At 42.1% G+C, this 17,721-nt stretch overlaps 1 long non-coding RNA gene across 1 annotated transcript; it reads left to right on the forward strand.

The window, feature by feature from the left end:
- The first annotated feature begins 4,550 nt into the window (after positions 1 to 4,550).
- On the forward strand, positions 4,551 to 7,976 carry LOC144589169 (uncharacterized). The gene is made up of 2 exons (XR_013545112.1): positions 4,551 to 4,607; positions 4,926 to 7,976. It is a non-coding gene; the product is annotated as an uncharacterized LOC144589169 (long non-coding RNA).
- Positions 7,977 to 17,721: the final 9,745 nt, after the last annotated feature.

Consider the following 17,721-nt stretch of genomic DNA (forward strand, 5'->3'; position numbering starts at 1 on the left):
GACATTTAGTCCAGTCGTGACCGACTCGAGGGGGCAGTGCTCATCTCCGTCTCCAAGCTGTAGAGCCATCGTATTGTCCATAGACAGCTTCCGTGGTCACATGGCCAGCGCGACTAGACATGGAACACTGTTGCCTTCCCACCGAGGTGGTACCTATTTATCTACTTGCATTTTTGCATGCTTTCGAACTGCTAGGTTGGCAGGAGCTGGAACAAGCGACGGGAGCTTACTCCATCATGTGGACTCGATCTCACAACTGCTGGTCTTCTGACCTTGCAGCACAGAGGCTTCTGCGTTTTAACCCACAGCGCCACCATGTCCCCTAAAGTGCTAAAGAGCACTTTCCTGGACAGACCCACTTTGGAGGCGTCAATTCGTATGTCCCAAATCCAATATTTGGCAGACTTAGAGGGGGTTGGGAGGAGAATCAACTGAAGACCTGCTATGATTTTGGCATCTCTAACTCCTGCAATGGCCATTCTATTGCTCCTAGAAATCCTGAATTGCACAAAACATGTGATGGTTCAATTCATCAGAAAGTTCATGAATGTTTCTGGTTCATGAACAACAACAAACTATGAACCATCATGAACCTCAATTTTCCAGATTCGTGCTAATCTCTACTCAGAAGAGAAGCCTGAATGTAAACAAGATGCATAGAATTTATATCACAAAGTGGTAAGACTATTTTCACAGTCATTTTGGAAGAAGTGCTGGAGTGCTTCAAGGAAACAATAAACCCCAAACCCTTGGCTTTGATGTAATTGAATGTTATCTTCTACTATCATCTTTACTTTCATTTATTAAAGAACTGAGAGAAAATTCAGCCAATAGAATTGCACACCGTGAATCAGAAGGAGAAGCTTTGTATGATGATTTCACCTCAAGTTATTCTGATGCTTCAAAAATCAATGTTACGAGGTAATTTTCTGCTGTGGTATTGCTTCTTTGAGAGGAGCTGATCAATTTAGGATAGTCTTATATCAACTCTATGACTGCTTGTTAATCCAGTTACACCAGAGGATTGACCCATGTGAGCAGACTGCAGAAAATTCAGACACTGATGAGGATAAATTAAAAAAATGACATTGCAAGGAAACTCTTAAATAACAGAGCTGTACGCGAGTATGTTGCTAGAAAAAATAGAAAAAAATAGTATTTTGTAAAATGTGCTTCATGTTGTATGTATTCTCCTAGGCATCTAAAATAAAATATTGTATTGACTGTGTTTTTTCCTTATTTGATTATTCTACGCTGCATCATGCATGTATACATTTCCTTTTTTTTTCATCCCCAGAACTATAAGGCAAATTTTTATTCACACCAATGATTTTGACATGCGAGATGATCCAATACAGCAGTTTTAATCAAAAGCTGAGATGTAGTGGTTAATTTTTTTTAAAAAAAATGTTATCAATTGTCATGGAACAACCCCGCTGAAGAAGATAACAGTGGGTATTCATTGCTGGTTGTGAAGCCCCCCCCCCCAATAACAGTCCAGGTTTCAGGGCCCAAAAAGCGTAGGTCCGCTGCTGTATTTCAGACCTCATTTTGATCAAATGTGTGTCACATCCATCAACGCAAAAGAGCCCAGGTATCCTAGAAGAGCAATTTGGGGATTCTTGGATTGAAAGTCAAAGCCCTCTCTCAGTTTCACACACATGCTTCTTCCTTTGCACGAGGGTTCAACAGGGAGAAGGCAGGAGGAGTGGTGTCGTGTGAGCACTCTTTAGTCACACTGTTGTGCTAACACAAAACACTACTGCATTAGTCGGCAGCCTTTAATCAACTCCAGCTGGAAATTCCTATCAACATGACTGCATTTTTTTATTTTATTTTATTTTTTTTTGCCAGTTCCCTGTTAATCCTATAAAAAGGATAGGTAAAAACAGGACTCACGTCTTCTGTTACATAGGTGGGTTTATGGATCCCAGCTATTCAAACAGTTCAGTCTGCATGGTTTATGAGCCAAACAATGATATTTCTGAAATGTTTAATTGGTTAACTTAGACCAGGCAAAAAAAAAAATTAATGCGTAAAGGCTCCAGAAAAAATGTTGTGCCATTTGGGAGGGATTATTTGAAAACATTTTCACATCAGGTCCCCATGTTTTCAGTGAAGCGATGGCTGGCTTTGGACTGAAAGGGAAAAATAATGTTTAGAGAGAGTTTTTTTTTTTTAAGGGTTTCATTTGGAAGCTCCCTTGAGCAGATTTTTACAAGCTCTTTCTTCCAGACTTTTTCTTCCACCACAATGACAAAAGTGAAATAATAAGTGTGATGGGTATATGTGTGTGTGTGTGTGTGTGTGTGTGTGTGTAACTTCTTTCTTCATTCAGCTCTTTTTTCATGAGAGAAATCTGAAGCAAAACATGCTATAAAAATTTTAGAACTGCAGAGCTGGAAGGGACCCTCTGGATCATCCAGTCCAGCCCCTGTCAAGGAGGCACTGCCGGGAACCGACTCCCAGCCTCTGGCACCATACCCGGAGACCTGCAGCCACTAACCTATCCAGCTATGCCATTGTATTTTCAGGGGATTAGGACTGCTGCTTTGTCAGCTGAAATCTCAAGGAATTGACATGATTCTCTAATTTTCCAGGCAGAGAGACAAGTCTAGGGGTCAGAATTATCATACAGTATAAGGAGAAAGTCTGATTTGTGTGTGTGAGGTTGTTTTACAGCCCAGGCACCCAACCTGGCCACTTCTCAGCTGAAATGCACGAAAGCATCTCCGCGTCTTACATTTGCACAATGTCAGTGCACAGAAACGGCCAGAAACAAAGAGATGGGACTGGAGGGAGAGAGTTGGCGAGTTGTGTATGCATTTGGAGCAAGGTAGGAAGTGGAGCAGTAGCACAATGACTCGTAAGCCTTCTTCTTGCACAAACCCAGAACCAATGGTGCAGAGCCTGAGCAAACGCTCCTTTGGGTGGTCAGCCAGCTTTCCACAGGCCCCAGCAGCCTCATAGGGCCTGGAAAGACTCATCACTTGTCATATAAGTAGGGCTGCATGGGATTCAAGACCTAGCAGGCATGTCAGCGAGCATTACTGCTCCTTGGTATATTTTGATGCTTGCCTGGCCAACAGACGCACAAAGAAACAGACAGACAGACAGATTTTCCTCCTAGCTCCAGCTTGCCATATCATTACCAGGTTAGCCAGATTCAAGTCAAGAGCAGGCTTACAAATCATTCCCATCTGGGGCACAAATTGAACTGAATGGGATACAAATCACCATGGACAAAATTGGGACACATTACAAAGCCTTGAAATGGCCTCCAAATCAGAATAAGGGGGCCACACAGAGCCATTTTCTTCATGGCTACATTGGAACCCTCCTTTCTAGCTGGCTGTAGCTCTCTGCTTGATGCTTTCAGCCTTCTCTACGTATGCTCCGGTTCCTGATACCTTGCTTCACCATGTCAATTTACTTTCTGCTCCCCGATTCTCTTGTTCTTGAATGGAACCCCAGTTTCATTTTTTCCCTGTGTTCCAGTGCTCAGGATTAATAAGAGACCTACAATTCATATAGACGTAGGGTTGCCAGATACATGTGTATGAAAAGGAGGACATAAAAAGCCAAAAAGGAGGACAAAGGAGGACATATGGGGGGGGGGCTCTGTGCACAGGGTGGGGTGGGGGGCATGGCACTTTTGGAATTAGGTATTGGGGACAATAGCTCTTTGATCATGGGGCAATACCATAGGCATTCAACCTACTCAGTCTTGAAAGGTCGAGACTGGGAAAGTTACATTTTTTGGACTACAAAACACAGAATCCACTGGCCACTGTGTTTTCTTGTTTTAAAAAATGAAAACAAAACAAAACAAATCTACATATACACTTACTGGGCTCCCAGGACCAATGGAGAGAATCTATTCCTTCCTTTAATGGAGACCCATCCCCTTTGTTTTATTTATTGATTTTTTATTTTAATAAAAGCATAATAAAGTGAAATAAAAAGTTTAAAAATTTGTGTGACAGATTTGAAACACTTTATAAAAACCAAGAAAAAAAAAAGAAGGCGTGGATTTTTCTCTGCTTGAGAAATGCAAAGGGTGGAGAAAATGGATTTGCAGACAGACAGACACACATACACAAAGCCATTTTCTCCACCCTTTGAAATTTCTCAAGCTGAGAGAAACCCGCTTGTGTGTGTTTATGTATTCCAGCTCCCACAAGCATAGAGGATAACTCTGCATATGCTCCTAGACCTGGAAACACACTCTGCACATGTCCCAGAGTCTCAGGGCAGAAGGGAGGGATAAAAGAGCCTCCTGTTCCCTGGCTTTAGGAAGAAGGAGGGACTGGCCGGACCCCTATTTCCCTGGCTTTGAACCACCACCCCCTCCAAACCCCAGAACAGCCTCCCCTCCAGGAGGCAAGCAAGTGCACACTCACTTCACTCCTGTCCAGGTTTCCATCCATCCATCTCTCTCGCACCTTCCTGTCTTATTCAGCTCCCAGGCAGAAGCAGCCATCCACATGCCGGGGATTGATTGCTCCGGGCTGGAACAGCCCTAAACAATCAAGCCACCTTATCTCCCTCCGATCTCTCTGCAAGAACCGGAGGATCTACAAGGGCTGCAACCAAGGAAGTAAAAGGTAGAGATTCGGCTGCCGGGGGGTGGGGGTGGGGGGAGGGGGTGGGGGTGGAGATATAAAAGCCGGACATTTTGAAGTTTTTTAATTTTGCCTGATGGAGGACATGCTCCTCTAAAGTAGGACATGTCCTCCTTTTGCCGGATGTCTGGCAACCCTATATAGACGTGTTTTGCCACATGCAATTCCACCCCCCACTGAACCTAATAGATGGATCTTTTGAGTCCTATTTGAGTATTACTGGCCTGGTTCTCTCTAAAATGTGAGCCTGGGTACACCTAGCCTTTTTTTTCTCCATTCTCTCTTTCACCATGTGGCCAGGGATGTATGTGCCTGCAGAAGAGAGGTCCTGTCCTTCTACATGAGCCAGAAGCCCAACTATCCGAAGTAGAGAAGAGAGGTTAAGAACACACATGCGTGGACATCTTATCAGAAGTGATGAAGGACTGTCCTCTACAAAAGGCAACTGAAAGATGGGACTTATTATACAAATGGTTTGAGTCATCAGACATCACTTTAAGAACATGCATTAAAATAAGAACTTAAATCTGGAAGGCAGAAAATAGTAAAAAGAGGAATTTGGAATTTTGATATGGCAATATGTATAGAATGGATGTTAGTATGTCATTATATATATATAAAGAGCACGCATGCTTGCATATTAGTGAGATCTGGGTCAATAACTAACCCTTTAAACAAGCTTTGGAGACACAAGCTTTGCCAGGCCCAGTCTAGCAAAGAATTATTGGGATATGGGCTAATTAAAAGATTTAGCCCAAATTGTTCAAAGCGTTTCAGATTCAGCCCTTTAGCCATGAAATAAAATAGACATTTGTGATTTTATACAGCTGCCCTTTAGCACTGGAGGGAAAGAGAAATTTATCTGATGCTCATTTTAATACAAACTGACTGGCTTTGCAATTCGTGAATTAATATTTGAACTGGAACACAATTATCCTTCAGAGTCCCACTTCTTTGATTTTTACAATGCAGCCCTCAGATCCAAAAGAAAACCCCGTGCGGAAAGGCACACATTAGCAAAATCTGTGTGCGAAATGGCTATTAAAGGAAAGAAGGTGTGTATAATGGGGAGACGTGCAAAAAATATACATGAAAATGCAGACAAACTCTCACCCTGTCTTTAAAAATAGTAATCACAACTGATGCAGAAACAGAATGGAACAAAGTTATGCCTAAAGGAGGGAAGGAAACTATTACAGAAAGTGAAACAGGCCAGTTCATCCACCCCTATTACCTCTAACTTTTGATGCCGAAAGCAATGAGGGAATTTTAACATTTTTATGATAATCCCCACAAAGATTCCCTGATGGAAAGAAAAACAATGGGATTGGAATACAATGGGATATACTATCTGCACCCTGCAATTTCTTCTTTTCACAATACATGTCACAATGGAATCAAATACCAGCTTTGTAAACAGGCATGCCTTATTATATTCAGACGGGCAGAACAAAATATTTATTCCCTATTTTCTGCTTCAGAGTATCCTGATATGATCTCTTAAAGCTTTTACATATTACTTCTCGAATTACTAATTTATCTTTAGCGCTGCAACGAATTGGGCTTTGCCGCCAAATTGGAATACTCATTTATGTTTGAAAGCTTGCATTTACACTGTGCAAAACCATGAAATTCATCACAAGTGGAAGTTGTCTGAGAGCATTTTCGAACTTAACTGGGCATTTGTTAGCAACAACGAGTGCTCCAAGGAAGGCTGGCCAGTTCTCATTTTTTTCCCCAAGCTATATCCTTGGTAAACTCTGCTTCTGACATTCTCACATCCCTTCTTAGAGATGTGTCAAAAGCTGCCTTTAATAAAGCTTTTTTTTCCCCCCCTAGTCCTCCCTTTGGAAATTATCCTGCATTGTGACTTTCTGTCGTTAGGGGTCTGCTCCAGCATTCCTATGTGCTCATGTTCTGAGTTATCTTGGTCGTTCATGTACTGGAGGAAAGGCTGATTGTAACCTGTGCCCATGAAAAACACCTGCAAATATATGGTTCCCCTAGTAGGTGCCCAGGCTGAGGAATCGAGGATGCGGGAGAAATAAGCCATTCGTCCCACATGAAAGGGTTCTGAACAATTTCCAAACTTACTGTACGATCTTGCTGAAAAGCCAAGCAACCACATGCTCATGTGGATAAAATATGGTTTGCCCTAATTTCAAATACACTGAAACCATCCAATGCATGTCATAAAGTCTCATGGTAGGGGTTAGGGTGGAGAAGGAAACATGTCAAATAATCCTAGCAGAAACGCAGCCACGTCTTTGCTTATGGGCATTCTGGCCTTTTCCCCAGTTGTAAAAAATAATGCAGTGGTACTGGCTTGCATTGCTTGCCTGGACATGGAAACACATCATTTCCCAGCGTGATACTTTCATGAAATTTTAGACTTCAGTTCTCATGATCTCTCCCATGAGGTAGGGCTGATGGGCATTGCAGAACAAAGCATCTTGGGGGCATCCTGACCTTGTAGATGTGAAAGGGAATGGCGAGCCTGGGGCTGAGGAAGAAGACTGGAATTTAGATCCAACTGGAATGCTCAATTCGATTTTATTACCTGTTGTGTAGAATCAGCCTCAAAATATTAACCATTCTCCATCTACAGTAATTATCCCGAACATTTGATTATCATCATTTTGCATGTCCTCTAGACCTGTAGTTCTCAACCTTATGCCCCAACAGCTATTCTGGCAAAGTACTGAAATCCCCCCACAATTTGAAAACCTACAAGAAGGATATTTATATGCTGACAAAGGCATTATGTCATGCTTCATCTAAGGTAAAGTGGTGAGCAAGAGAAACAAGTGATTAAGGAAAACATGAGTATCCAAAGTTATAATAGAAATTGTAAAAAGTCACAGATGGAGAATCAATGGCAGGTAGGATCAGCACATTTGCAGGAAGCTGTGGTGAGGGAAGAAGAGAGGCTGGTTTTTTTTGTATGAATTGTTATGAAAATCCGGTGTCCTACCTAGATTTCTTCTGTGTATCACTCATGGTGTACATATTAGTAACTGTAAACCACTGGACCTCTGTTTGTGATTTAGAATGTCATCCACCATCTTATATGTTTTCTTAATGTTTGACAATACAGATTCAAAAGCGTGAATTTGATGATTTAGCATGCAAGCTGTCAAACTTATGCAAAATAAAATATATTAGTTTTTTAAGATGCCACAAGACTTTATGTTTTAGTACAGAAGGAATGTTTCTTAAGAAAACAGCAACACAAGGGTGATTTTTTAAAAACCTCTAAAGATTATGTTGAAAGAGCAAAGAAGCCATTTTTGTTTTAAAGATCTCCTTTGGGTAGTGTCTCTATTGCATTATAATGTCAGTATTTATTTATTTTTTTAAAAAAATAGCACACACAGGCACACACCTTATCACAAGATTCTTCAGATAGCATTAATGCAAGTTAATTCTTTCTTTCCAGTGGATAGCCTTCTATCGCCATGCATTCAGAGTGAATTTTGCCTCTGGCATTTTGCAGTTGCTGAATAAATAAATAAACTTTTGATGTGTTTGCATTGTAAATTATTCAATTAAAGTGATAACTGTGAAAAATTCAAAGGCCTCGCTGAAAAGACAAGCCTCAAAGCAGGGAGATAGAGGGAGGGGGAACCCCATACAAACCTCAAGTTTGGGGCATAAAAGAAAAAACGGAAAATCCATTGTGACTTGGAGACTCTTTATAGAATATTATTCTGTTGTGAATTAGAGATTAGTGTTGTTTTTAAAAATGGACCTTTTGGGGGATGTGGGAGGGGGGGCACCAGGGAGAGCATCCTTGGCCAGCTGTCTAGCCCTAACCCAAGCCCTAAGGTGAGGAGTGATAGGGAGAGAGGGGCACAGACTGGAATGGTGAGACACAGACAGTGGAGCTATTGACCATTTTGGGAGAAGTTTCCTAGAGGAAGAGGAAAAGGGAAGGGCTAGCCTGGACATGGGGGATATGCAGGAGACTCTGGAGGAAGTAGGGGGTATGTCGCAGGAGCAGAAGCAGAAGAAACCACCTCAGAAAAGGAGGAAGAGGGAGCCTGGGTCAATGCCCAGGAAAAATAGGTGAGGACTATAATATGGAGGAGGAGGAGGAGGAGGGCCCAGATTTGGGGGCAAGGGAGACCTCTGGAGTGGGGTCTTGTTCCAATTAGAGGTTCAAAAAGGAGAGGGGGAGAAGCAACAGGAACCCAGACCTCCACCACTCCCTCACTCACGATGGAGGGGAGGACCAAGGGAGACTAGGTGCGTAACAGAAAACCAGGGCAGACTCAGGGGAGCGGACCCTGACCCAGCTGGGACTCTGGAGGAGGAAGCGGCAGAAAAAGTGACAGCTTTGGCTGCAAGCACAACAGCAGTAGCCTTCAGCCCAAACTCACTTCCCCTGGGGGCCATCTACCCAGCACATTCCCTGTCCTCACTGCAGTTGAACCGACCTTCTCTTTGATGGGCCTCCAGCCTCAGAACTTTGTGGCATCCACCCATAGGACAGACGATACACTCATATATTCCAGTGCCGTTAACTTGAGGTATGGAGAGATATGAGAAAACATTGGGTAATTATAGTGGCAGGATGCTCATCTTGTATCTACTGGGGAAAATATTGTGGGCTGGTAATAAAAAGGGCAAGAGAACACCTTATATTTCTGTTGTTTCTGGAAATCTATTCAAGGAGGTCAGAATTGAAATCCTAGCTTGATTTAGCAAAGGCCACAGAGCTGAGTTTCGTGGGTGTCTGCTTGCAGTCATTATGGAGAAGGCATGTCTGTGGCTGCCTTTTTCTAGAAGGAAGAACAACGAGGAAGAAATTCCAATCTGCACATCAACAAGTTGTTACTGAGAAAGACAGAAAGGGAGAGATTCCTAATTCTGCACCCCTACCTACACCACTGGTCTTAAAACTGATTAAAACCACTTCTAAATTTCTGACATTTGAAAGCAGCTATTTCTTTGCCAAGGGACATGGTGGTGCTGTGGGTTAAACCGCAGAAGCCTCTGTGCTGCAAGGTCAGAAGATCTGCAGTCGTAAGATCAAATCCACACGACGGAATCAGCTCCCATTGCTTGTCACAGCTCCTGCCAACCTAGCAGTTTGAAAGCATGTGAATGTGAGTAGATAAATAGGTACCACCTCGGTGGGAAGGTAACGGTGTTCTGTGTCTAGTCGCGCTGGCCACGTGGCCATGGAAACTGTCTTCGGACAAATGCTGGCTCTAAGGCTTGGTAACGGGGATGAGCACTGCCCCTTAGAGTGGGACACAACTGGACTAATTGTCAAGGAGAACCTTTACCTATTTCTTTGTCAACCCTGATTTAAGAAGGAAATAATTTGAGTGCATGCAGCTTCACATTTTAAACTCAGATTGTGGAACCATCAGATTGTGTAGCCTGTATAATTAAAATTGTAAACCGCCCGGAGAGTGCTTGTAGCGCTATGGGGCGGTATATAAGTCCATAAATAAATAAATAAATAAATAAACCACATGACCACAGAAATACAAAGCACAAGGGTTGGTTTTTGCCCTGTAAAATGGGGATGTAGGAGGCAATGTGGTGTAGTAGTTAGAGTGCTGGAGAAGGGCCAGGGCTAGTCTCCTCTTATCCAGATCATAATTGCTTCAATGCCTACAACAGAGTACAAGGCAGGAACATAAATCACAACTTAAGCCATCGTTTGAGCCATGTCATATTCATCCTCCAGAATGCATCAAGGGCACCACCCTTACCTATTCCAAGAACAACAACAACAATAAAAAGCTGGAAAGGTATATTACATTATCAAAAGAGTGAAATTATCACTTACTATTTTATAAGTAATATACAGTTATACCCCATAGTGTAGTGGCGATTTCAGGGTTCCTCCATCAGACCTCCATGCACACATTCACATGTTCCAAATTTAAACTTACCTGGAACTCCCTGAGGAAGAAAGCAGATCTTCCTGGGGAGGAAAAGAGAAGCTATGATCCAGACACCACCCAGAGAAACTTGGGCGGTGAGGAAGAGAAGCCCAGTTTTCCAAGCACCGCAAGTCAGTGAGTTGTAGAATGGCGCTTTTTCTGAGTTTCAGTTGACATGGCTGGAGTGCAGGCAACGCATGTTTCCACGACTGGCCAAAGGGAAAACTGAGCTGAGGCAAGGGATGGGGGAGGGAAATGTCCCTACGAGATGCAAATTTTGAAGGAAGGGGCCAGTCTGAAGAGACATGAACCACCTGACAAGGGGAGACGGAGGCCAAGCAAATAGGGGCCCGGCTGCAGAAGTTTGACCCCCTCCCTCCCAGGCCTGGCATAGCTACACAATTAACTGCTGTTCATAAAAGGCATTCATTGCAAGTCTGATGCAATTAGAGTGTTGGGCCAGGACTTGGAAGAACCGGATTCAAATCTCTGCTTGGCCGCTAGCTCACCCTGGTCCCATCACACACTCTCAGCCTTAGAAGACTGTCAAGAGGATAGTGGGAAGCGTGGACGGGCCATGTAGGCTGTCTTGAGCTCACTGGAGAAAAAGCAGGATGTATAACAAACAAATAAATGACTCACTGCTTGCAACTAGTCATTTCTAAGCACCGTGTTCACATTAATGAGTGTTTGGAAGACAAAGGGCGTGGCTGTGATGTGTGGACTCTGGAATCCTTCCCACCAGTGCCGTGGCCCTAACAGAAACCACTGCCCTGACGCCGCCCAGGAAAATAAACAGTAGTCGTGATTTTTTTTAAAAAAATGTTCTATTTGCATTCCTGCAAACAACTAGCATTGTGTGCTGCCCAGTAAACAAAAGGCACAGCTGTTGGAAAAACTAGAGCTGCCCCAAATGCAGGTAACTTTCCGATGCTCTTGCTAAGCGTTGTGCAGCAAGCTGTCTAAACTAAAAACATGCCATCAAGAATACGATTCTGACCCACGCAATCTATGCCTGAATCTATAGGGTTCCAACTATTGTCGGTGCAGGAGAACAATTAGGCTTTATGATAACACACACACAAAAAGAAATAATACCAACGTGGCTGCCACTTACAGGGAAGCAGGCTTGTCATTTACTGGCGAAAACCAATGATTAGACCACAATAGCAGCAGTAGCTTAGTGATTCGCTTTATCTTCCTTCCTTTCTCTCTCTCATTCTCTCTTTTTAAAATAAGCAGAGCCCACCACCTGGACAATACATTTCCCACCTAATCATCCTCAGAGAAAGGCGATTCTGTTTGACAGGTCAAAGATACCTTCACAAAGAATTATGGGTTTTCATCTTGCAAATGCATAATGGGTGCTAATTTACTAGTTCGCCGCTGAGTTTCAAAGCATAAAAGCGACAAGAATTCATTCGTGGCCCGGTAAATTAATCGGAAAGCTGTTTTACATTCTCTGAAAAAAGGGCCATGTATTTATGGGCTAGGTGTATGTAAGTGAAATGGTTATCTTCCTCCACCCTTAACAACTAGCTCCTTTCCCATTCCTAAGATTCAGTGAACTGTTCCACCATTTTGTACTGCTTTGACAAAAACCTCTCTCTCTCTCTCTCTCTCTTTTTTGCAGAAGATCCTTGTTCTATTTCTGCAGCAACAGCAGTCTCCATGGTAGGAGGAGGACCACCACCTGATATAATGACCCACTAGATTTCTAGGAGGCAGTAACAGAAGCAGAGGTTACAAAAACTCATCTTTTTATATTCACCTATTTCTTAACTGGACACAGGATTGATGTTTCATACCACGGCTCCCCAAGGTCTACCGTTGCAGAACAGGGGCCGTCTGCCCAACCAGGGACACTCAACCTCTTTGCTAGCTTTTTAAAAGGAACGTGAAATGCTGTTTTCTCCCATATTTATCAACGTATAGGTACAGCCACTTACAAATTACAGACTTCATGATGTTAACGATCCCCCAGCAGCATGTTCCAACCATATCGCATGGGTTGGGCTCCATGATCCATTAAATGCATATAGTGCCATTAGAAACCTTTTCCCTCTTTTACATTCTAGAGAGTGTGTACAGACCCAAATTGAAATCAGGCGCTGTAGGTACAGGAGAGGTAGATTAAACTTTCTCCCAGCTAGTTTCACAAGGTAGATATGAAATAAAAAATCAACTGGGATGGGTGTGGGGAAGTTCACGCCTCCCCCATCTTTAAGTAAGAGTTACTGTGGTTGTAGAGGTTAGAATGTTGTGCTATGATTCAGGAGACCTGAGTTCGAATCCACGACGGGCCATGAAACTCACCAGCTGACCTTGGGCCAGTCGCAGTCTCTCAGCCCGACCCAACGCCACAGGATTGTCATGAGGATAAAGTGGCAGGGGAAAGTATCATGGACACCATCCTCAGCTCATTGAATGAAACAGTGGATGTGGTTTTTGCGGTTGGGGTTGTTGGCTTTGAAACCTATTTTAATGCATAAAGTCACCTTGGGCCCTCTTGTGGAGAAAGGCTGGATATAAATAGTTTCAATAAGTAAGTGAGTAAGTCAATAAGTGAGTAAGACCATATATTACTGTAAATACTTCAACTTTAGAGGGTGTGCACACCTATCAAAACCAACCAAGCAACAACAATAAACACCATAGCCCTAAACAGAACCTGAAATGAAATAAAACAGGTTGTCAAAACTTTAGAAGGCATTGAACCTGTCTCTCTTTTATTCATGTTGCACCCGTCATGTTCACAAAGACAACCATGGTTTCAAACTTTCAAAACTCGTTTTGATTCTGAAGACTCATGAGACTGGGCACAAACAATTAAGATCTGAACAGCATTACCCCAAGTACATACAGTACCTCTTCAGCAATAGGTACAGGTAGGATGAGTCTACACAATGAGGAAAATTGTATTACTGAATTCTATAGAATGCTCTTGTTCGTTCCCTCTGTCCTCTGGCTTCTGATGTGCCATTCTGCTGCTGTGGTCTGAAGGTACAAACCGTGTGGATCGAGCGCTCACAGTTTGGATTATGCTTGCTCTGTGCCAGATGAGCACTCTCTCATCAAGCATGGATACATGCTGAGATCCTCTACCCCCTTCCCAGTCCCTTTGTCATGCCAGAACCCTTAGGAATGGATTAGTAGCTAATAAGAAAAGTTGAGTCACCCCAAGGACTGGCTTAGGAGACTTCTTTCCAAGATGTGGGATTTGTAAAAGGCACATATGACACAATTGGCATTCTCATCCTTTCACCAACTGCAGTGGGAAATGGCCACCAGATGGGCCCGGTCTGTCGTGAATCACGGCTGTGGTTGCTGAGCTTTTAGCTTCAGCTCATCTGCTCTTGCTTTTAAGCAGTTTAATGGGTTCTTCATCTTCCCTACGGTTGCATTAGAGCAAACGGACTTCAAAACTAAACTTGGAAGAATTCATGGAAGAATTCAGACGGAGTTGTCCATTAAGGTAGCTCTACCAGGAAAAGTTGATCAAGTTTTGCTTCATTTTATTTCTCAAATTCAGGCTTTAAGGGAGAGTTAAAAATGTATTGCACCGAACAACTATTTCTTTTTTAAAAGAGTTCTAAGCCAAACTTTCTCGGCATCCATACAATCGATTTCATGACTTACATTAATGTTGCTTTAGTTAAGGTGGTGGGTTATGTTTTTTTTCATTTGTTCTTAAATTTACATCAAGACTCAAACAATCAACTTTACGGTTTGTTTTAGGGCTGAAATCCAGTGCTCTACTAATTAGTCCTACGCTAATTCACTGCCTCATTTGTAGATGGCAAATTTTGTTTATTTACAGTTTGGAGAAGTTATTTACAGAAAACAAGCTCTAAAATCACCTAGTGGTTATGGCTACTGAAGAATTCTGGGAGGTATAGGCCAAATTAAATTTCCCAAGGTTTGCCTCAGTTTTTAAGGGGACCAAATGTTTTTTGTAGGTGTTCCTGTGGTGGAGGTAAGCACTTGTGTTGTTGTTTTTTCCGACTATTGCTTTAAAAAAAAATTAAGTTCAGATTTTTTACTATCTACAGCATCACTGGCAGAAGTAAGGCTTTATGGAGTGGCCCAGAGCTACTTTTCATATTCTCATTCAAGGGAATGGTGGAGAAATAATGGTAGCTATTATTTCAGGGACATTATAGTCGAAGGAGGGGGCTATGACAGCTAGTGTTGTATCTATAGCTATACCCTATCTATCTATCTATCTATCTATCTATCTATCTATCTATCTATCTATCTATCTATCTATCTATCTATCTATCTATCTATCTATCTATCTATCTATCTATCTATCTATCTATCTATCTATCTATCTATCTATCTATCTATCTATCAGAGAAATTGAGAGAGACAGACAGAGACAGAGAGACAGGTTGTTCCTTCTGTTTAATCATTTCTACACCCTTCTGAAATTGCTTCAACATTTTTGATGGGGTCTTCAAGCATTTCAAATGGGAATTTTGGTAGGACTTAAAAAACAGGCCCCCGTTTTCATCCAGGGCTGCCAAGTTACATTCAAATAAAACAGAGATATGTTCTTTGTGATGCCCCTACAAGAATCCTCTCACTTTATGAACTCGCCAAAGGCTAACCTTATGGTTTCCCCTTAGACGGCCTCACTTGCTAAGTCCAACCCCTGTTAAGTGGGTCAAGTTGCCCAGGTGCCATCCTTCATTCCATTGTCTGCTCAGAACAAAGTGTACACACCAGGGGTGGGCAACAGGCATCCCATGGACCCCATTCAGCCCCACGCCCTATCCTGCCAGATTTACTTCGTAGGATTCAAGCCACACACACATATATATATCCGGCTTCATTTTTACATGACATAAAACATAATGTAATTTTAATAGCTTTGTACAAGTTCTTCTAATGCACAGCTCTTTCTTTGAGGCAAGTGGGGACTAAAAGTAAATTAGAAGTCCCTTTATAAATGCCTCCCTGGCCAGGTTAGTACAGAGTGCCGCCATCCACCCAAGTAGCACAGCTTTGTTTTGTACTAAATGTGTTGGACTGAGCCAATTTCTTAATTGTATAAAGTATGATCCATATAAAAATACTAGTGAATAAAGAAAGGGGAAAAGAAGAGCCGGGGGTGGGTGGGTTGGGGAACATTTTTCCCCTTTGGAAAGGCTGAAATTAGCCTAATTACAATCAGTTGCGTGAAGGGGTATACTACATTTTGCAGTGATACCAAAACACAGCCACAATGATTAAAGCCATAAATTGAGTGCCAAAGGAAATAATACTTATTAGCTTCCTTTCATAGGGAAAACATTTCCACTAATGCATACAGCACAATTACATATTTTGCTTTCTATTGCCTCGGTCGTAGTCTGTTAAAAAAGAGGGGCTGCTATTCGGTCAAAGTGAGGCACTTTTTCGATCCATTCTTTTCCATGGGAGAGAATGAAGTTAGAATCATAAAGTAATTCAATGCTATCTTTGTTAGACGAAAAGGATTTATTTTCAGTAATTCATTATTTGCATTCAATTGCCTCCGAACTCTATTTTGTAGATATTGGGAAGTAGGTCTATGGGGAGAAAAAAATAAAGAAGCAGAGCAAAGTCATGGCTAGAATTTGAAGGCGTTCCGTGTTTTCTATTTGGTGATATATAGTTACTTTAAAAAAAACTGGGTGGAGAACTCAGTGGTTTCAGAGGTCGGCAGTTCAATTCTCCACTGTGCCTTCTGGGAGACCAGCCAGTCTGTGTGGCCTTGGGCAAGTTGCACAATTCCAGGGCACCCCCTGGGGGAAGGGAATGGGAAACCATTTCTGAGTACTCTCTACATAGACAACACTGAAAGGGTCACCCTAAATCAGGATTGACTTGACGGCAGATGATTATGATGATTATAATTGCTTTAGATGTCCCAGAAATAGATTCACTTCCTATACAATCCACTGCCTATACAATCAAGTGGTTCAGAGCGCCCAGGGACCGTTGACGTGTCAGTCCACCAGAGTGGTCACCTTTTTAGGACACTCGAGGTCCTTGTCTTGCTCGTGCTGAGACAACATATGTGCTGACTGAGCAGCAACACTAGGGGAGTTTGAATGGCCTGGGTGACCAGACTAATAAAAATTGGTGGACTGTTTTTTTTTTTTTTTTTTTTTTAAAATCAAGTTCTTGTAAGTGCTTTAAAGCTACAAAGCTAGCAGGGGAATCCAAGATCAACATAACTTTTCCATTATACTACCATCTAATCTAGAAAGCATAAATTTTCATTTAAAGCCTAATATGAAGTAGAAACAGTGTGCCGAGATAGAGTTACACATTTTAACAAGAAACAGGATTTTGGATGGCTCCTGTGGAAAGAATGGAAACAATCAGTGATCGAGTCCCCACCGCAAAAAGAAAAGAAAATTAGTGATCAAAACCCATCTTCCAATTACAAAGGAATGATGGCTGTCAGGAGAGGGGAAGAAGGAAGGAGGTCCTTCTCCGTAGTACTACCACTGATGCAATTTCAGAGCTTAGTTGCCTGCCCGTATTGCACCACACCGTGGTAGGAAGAGAAACAAGCAGAGTTTGTTTTCCTTCAGTGAATAGTAGTTGGTAGCCAACAGAGAAGGCATGGCATGATTTCCTCATGTGATGTGAGGCAACGATATCACAGAATTTTGAGGAAACCAGGGACATCTCATGGGCTTGAACAAGCCAAACACTGATACCATGGAAAAATCAGCCACTGTTGTTACTCTGGCATTTCCTTCAAAGTAGATACAAAATAAATTTCCAAACTGACAAAATCCAAACAAGATCTGTTTCCCTCTCTTATATCTCCAAAAGAACAAACAAAAAAAATCTTGTTCTCCTTTATAGATATACAGTTGTGTTCAAAATTATTCAGCCTCCAATGCTGTAAAGGGGTTTAGGGACTATAGTGTACATTTGGAATTGTATTCAGAATGAAATCCTACAAGGACGTTTTAAAGAACCAAATGCAACTAAAATAACATCAATTGTTTATGTAATACAGTAGTAAATGTTTCTTTTGTGGTTTCTTCATTGCCACAATTATTCAACCCCTTAAAGACTACCACTCTGAAGAAGAGAGGTTCATTCAGGTGTTTTCGATCAGGTATTGAAAACACCTGTGGATGTCACCGAGCACCAATCAAGCATAATAAGCACCAATTAGGCAGCTTTACTGTAAAATGACTGTG

Source organism: Pogona vitticeps, chromosome 1 (genome assembly GCF_051106095.1).
Source record: "Pogona vitticeps strain Pit_001003342236 chromosome 1, PviZW2.1, whole genome shotgun sequence".
Classification (NCBI taxonomy): Eukaryota; Metazoa; Chordata; class Lepidosauria; order Squamata; family Agamidae; genus Pogona; species Pogona vitticeps.